The sequence below is a fragment of the Chinchilla lanigera genome, unplaced genomic scaffold (genome assembly GCF_000276665.1).
Source record: "Chinchilla lanigera isolate Chin_1 unplaced genomic scaffold, ChiLan1.0 scaffold00100, whole genome shotgun sequence".
NCBI classification, from domain to species: Eukaryota; Metazoa; Chordata; class Mammalia; order Rodentia; family Chinchillidae; genus Chinchilla; species Chinchilla lanigera.
The window spans coordinates 1,322,303-1,328,104 of record NW_004955501.1 but is presented as its reverse complement, the minus strand read 5'-3'; positions in this window follow the sequence as shown (position 1 = coordinate 1,328,104).

Here is a 5,802-nt window from a genome sequence, read left to right as displayed (position 1 = left end):
AAAAAAAAAAAAAAAAACCAATAAAATAAAATAAAATAAAATAAAATAAAATAAAATAAAATAAAAATGTGCTCAATCTCATTAGCTATCAAGGAAATGCAAATACAGTGTGACAACTTTACCTAATTTTGCCATGCACAGTCTTTGTTAACTTGGAGTTTACCTTCTATTTGGTAGAAAAATAAACACGAAGTGTAGGGCTGGTAGAGTGGTACCTGCCTATAATTCTAGTACTCAGGAGGCTGAGGCAGGAGTATCGCTTTGACTTTAAGGGCAGCCTGGGCTACCTGGTGATTTCGAGGCAAACCTGAACTATATAATGAGACCTTGTCCCAAAGGAAGAAAGAAAAGAAAGAAAGAAAGAAAGAAAGAAAGAAAGAAAGAAAGAAAGAAAGAAAGAAGAGAAAGAAAGGAGAGAATTAAATATGATGAGTATTCACATTTTTAAATATGTATCACAGTAAAAGATACACTGCCATCAGTCCCCCTCAAACATGCTCTTCCTTGCTTCAAACACACTTAAGCTGTCATTCTTTTCACTTTTTGAGCAGTTCTGAAGTCCTTTTTCATGCGTGACTTTAATTGTGCTTCATGGCTACCTTGATGTCATGAATCAGTTCAAAATATTTACATTTTATGATCATTTTCACTTTGGAAAAGAGAAAGAAGTCACCTGGTGTGAGATCTGATGAGTAATGTCAAATACTGGTATGGATTCAGAGCAACAAGAACTCTCATTCTTTGATATTGGAAATACGAAGTGGTACAGCCACTCTAGAAAACAGCTTAGCAGTTTCTTACAGGACTAAACATACTCCTAACCTATGACTCAGCAACTGTACTCCTTGATTTTCACCCAATGAACTGAAAACTGTGTCCACACAAAACTCTGCATAAAGGTGTTTACAGTAATTTCATTCATACCTAGAAGCAATCAATATGTCTTTAAATAAGTAGATAACTTAATACAGCTATGTGCTTTCTTTTTCTTAATGCAGATACTTGTAAACTGTGGTACATCCAGACATTGGAATATTATTCAGTGCCAAAAATAAATAAGCCTTATTCATTGCAGTATGGTATAAGAAAAAAACCCATAGATTGTGTGGCATAAATAACAAATTTATTCTTCACAGTTCTGAAATCTTGGAGGTCCAACATCCAACATCAAAGTGCTGGCTAATTCAGTTCCAGATGAATGCTTTCTTGCTGTGTCCTTACAAGGTTGGGGGAGAGGGGGTAAATGAGGGAGCAAGGAAGGGATGGAGGGGGAGAGAGAGAAAGAAGAGGCAGAGGAGAAAAGAAGCTCTCTTGTTCCTTCTAGGCACACTAATTTCATCATGAAAGATCCACCCTCATGACCTAATTATATCCCAAAGGTCCTATCTCCAAATACTATCACATTGGATATGAAGGTCTCAACATATAAACTGGGGAGAAGACACAAGCATCCAGCCCACAGCAGGGAACCTTGTCTACTTTTTGTTATGGTTTGTGTCTGAATGTCCTCCCAAAGCCTCAGGTGGTCATGAGGGGTGGGCTTTTCGAAGACAGCTTGTTAAACCTGGACCTCATTTTTCATGTCCTCACCTCAGAAAGAGGTACAGGTTTCCAGCATGACTCAGCAGGGGGCCAGGGTGCTCACTTTGTAAACTGAACATCCGCAGCCTGTGTAAGAGGGGGGCACATGGATAGTGTGAGTGCTACACCCCCCCTAGGGCAGGTAGCCTGCATGCAATATAAGAGAAGAAAAAAGGCTTGCTCTTCCCCTTTTTGCTCTGGTCATTTTTGTATCTTCCACCTCCGTGAACTGTTACCCCTCTGCCACACCAACCTGCCTGGGAGCCAAAGACTATGGTCTGAAACCTCTACAAACTGTGAGCTACATAACGCTTTCCTCCTTTAATCTTGGGTGTCAGGTTTTTTGTCTCGGTAACAAGAAAAGTGAGACATTTTTCATTCAATTTTGCTGTGAACCTAAAATTTCCTTAAAAATAAATTTTCTAATTAGAAAAAAAGAGTTTGGTGATGATAGCATAAAAAGATAATCAGCGTGATACGACAAAGTGGGCTGATGAAGCGAGTGGGCCACAGGAGAGAGCGTGGTCACAGGATTCTTCTACACGGAAGCCCTGTGTAACTTGCGGCATGTGGAGAACAGCGTCATCGGGGTCTGGGTAGAGAAAGAATTACAGCAGAAGCCCTGTGCTGAGAATAAGCTTTCACCCAGAGAACAAAAGATGAGAAAGTCCAGAGCATGGGAGAATTGAAGAAAAAGTGGAAAATGAAATTGAAGAGTTGCTGGCATCAGATAATGTTACAGAGCCTTACAGGTCAGGGTAAAGACATTCATTTAATTCTAAGAATCACTCTTGGAGTTGGTAAGGATGGGAAAGGGGGAGGTACAGATGAAGTCTTCACTTGCCCAACACCAGTCCCTCTGCTTTACCCAGATTCTTGCAAAGGATTTCATTCTCCAGATGATTCCAACTTGGTTTATTGTTTTGTCTTTTAAAAAAATATTTTAAAACTCAGGCTTCCCCTCCTTCCATTTCATTTGCTTCCATTTCAGCAAAGGCTCCACCCTGGACCTTTCAGCCATCTTTCCCTTTAGCCATCTGCTTGCTACATCTTTTCTGTGAAGCTGACCCATGGGAGAAACCGGAGAGGGAGGGAAAGGCTTATTGGCTTCATTGTTCATGTAACAGCTCACCTTCGTACATTGTGGAAGACTTTCTAATCATTTTTTATTCACTATTTTCTATCAAAATAAGGACTTTTGTGTTTATGAGATAGTTTTATATTTATTTTTAAAAGATTTCTAGGTATTTTTAAAGTATACATGTTCAGTAAGAAAATCTAGAAAACACAAAAAGTAAAAGAAAAAAAGGAAATCACTTGCAAGGGCAGTCATGTGCCACATAACACTGGGTCAATGACATATCACATACATGATGACAGTCACATAAGATGACACCACCTCGTGGGGGTGTGGCCCTCTTAGCTTGTGTAAGCACACCCCATGACTTTTGCACATCAGTGAGGTTATTCAGTGTTACAAGTCCCAGAATGCATCCACACGTTTAAGCAATGCACATCTGTGACATAAATCAGATAACAACCTCCTAGGATTTTGTGTGTGTGAAAGATCACGGGATCTTTCGCACACTGTTTTGCATTCTGATTTTTACCTAACAAAATATTTTACATGTCATACACTCGCAGGAAATTCTTGCAGAGACTCAGAGTGACTGATACCACTATCCCTGTTTCATAGACAGGGAAACTAAGATTCTGAAAGCTTGAACAGTTTTCTCAAGGTCCTAGGCATAGCAATATTTATTTATTTATTTATTTTGTCCTTTTAAGACAGGGTCTGCAACATATTTTGTTAAGTTCTTTCAAGCTGATGAGCACATTTGTTTTTGTTTTTGTTCTTTTTTTGTCTTTTTGAGACAGTTCAGGCAGTTCAGGCCAGCCTTAAGCTCACTTTGTAGCCCAGGCTGGTCTTGAACTCACAATGATACTCCTGCCTCAGCCTCCCCAGTGCTGGATTACACACATGCATCACCGCTCCCCACCCCCAGCCTAGCAAATCTTGATAGAAGTCCAAGACTCGGCCCATGATACAACAAGTTACTCAGTTCTCTCTCTTCACCCATTTAATTTGTAAGTCCAATCATGTCAGTTCTTTGCTCCAGCTCTCCAGTGGCTCCCCATCTTATTCAGAGTAAAGGCCAAAATGCCTCCAGTCTGCCCACCCACCTGAGTCAGAATTCATTCTGCACACCTCCTTCCACCCCCAGTTCACCCTCGTATGGCCACACTGTCCTCCTTGCTACTCACTGAGCAAGGCCTCCTGCCAGTATACGTGCTGTTCCTTTTACTCCATAACTTGGCCTGGAATGCCACAGATATCCACTCGCAAGTTTCTCTCCATTGCTTTAAGTGTCTGCCCAGTGGCCACATTAGCAGTGAAGCCCACACTGACCATCCTGCATAGCAGACCTTCCCCTGCCCCAAAGGGAAAAGGAGAGAGAGATGATCTGATTAGGTCAAACTCCAAAGAGCCACTCATCAAAGAACTAATTGCTTGATTGAATTCATCATTATTTTCAAAGCATTAGTGTCAAAAGTCAGCTAGGTTGAGATTTAGAAAGTTTTTTCATGACTATGGAGAGATAGGAAGAACAGAACCTCAGCTGTACTTGCTTATGCAAAATGTTACTTTGGGCAAAATTAAGTTGTCTGAAAAGCATCTACTAGACATGGCCTCTGTGCAGGAACCAAGCTTGTTTCCTGAGCTCTTGGAGCTGACAGTCTTGCCAGGGAGAGAGGATGCGTGCATAAGTAAACTGGTGCACAGGAGTAGGCAACAAAATGCATTCTCTTCATTCTGTCTCAGCCACAGCCTCAAGCTGACTTGGTCCCTGGCTTCAGGCTGAACAGTCTCTGATTTGAAAGGGATTAAGTGCAAAGCAGTACTGACCTGCTTTGCCTCTAATCCGCTTTAGGACAATAGAGTGAACCAGAAGAAAATGTCTCATTTGTACAGATGGCTTAATTTAATAGTGCTTCATGAAGACTGGTTTGGGCCAGCACTAGGACTTCTTGGTTTTCCTCTCACTCTATGAGTAAGACCAGTCCTTACTGCAGAGTCTCCTAGGCTCCCCATCCCAGAAAATTTACACGAAATTGATTAATACTTCACTTGCATGTTATTGAACTTGATATATGAGTTTTAAATCACGCAGCTCATGGCACTTAGTCAACAAAACACTAAAATGCTTCTTTTTTAAAAATAATGATTTGGATGAGGTTGCTAAAGTTTCCTAAATTATTGAGACCATGAACCAATTCATTAAACTGAAAAAATTTTCATATTAGGTAAGATGGCTCATTTTCTAGGCAAACTTGCTTATGAAAGATTAAATAACTTTTTCATCATTCTTTCAATGTCTAAGATAAATAGTCTGATGGTATCAGATAGATGATATTTAACTCAACACTCTATCAAAATTAAAAGTAGCCTGTAAGAGGAAGGAGAAAGATATTTGGAAAAGGGGTGAGCAAAATAAGTGACACTGTTGAGTTTAGAAGTGAATATTTAGATACCTTACCAGACTGTAAGTGATAATCCTCCTCATATTGTCCTGTACAGTGTACAATATGATAACATTAAATAATAAACTACTGGAGAGGCATGGCCCAGAATAGGAAAACTGACCTTTGGAAATTTATGAACAATGATGCCTCGTGTTCACAGTTATTTCCTTCATCTCATCTTCCTAAAAACCCTTCATCCTTACAAAAACTTTAATGTTTTCATCTTTTAGAAAAAGAAAACACTCAAAGGGTACCTAACACAGACATTGTACCAAGCACCAGGCTTCCATAAAGAATAAGGAGGATTGATCTCGCTAGAAGTACACTATACAAATATATCAAATAAAAAACATATGCATATTTTAAAAGCTATTGAGACACAGAGATGTAACAGGATTTCTGACAAAAGTGAAATCAAATTTGAAATTGTTAATAAAACATTTGAAGATCTTCAAATAATTGGCAAATAAAAAAATAACTTCTAAATAATCCCTGGGCCAAAGAAGAAATCCAAATGGAAATTTGAAAGTATTTAGGACAGGATGCTGATGAAATGCAATATATCCAAACAGGCACGGTGTTTACAAGAAAAATTATGTTGTTAAGTGCTTACATTAAGATGAAAAGAGGGGCTGGGGATTTAGCTCAGCGGCAAAAGTGCCTGCCTGGCAAGCGCAAGGTCGTGAGTTCGGTTCC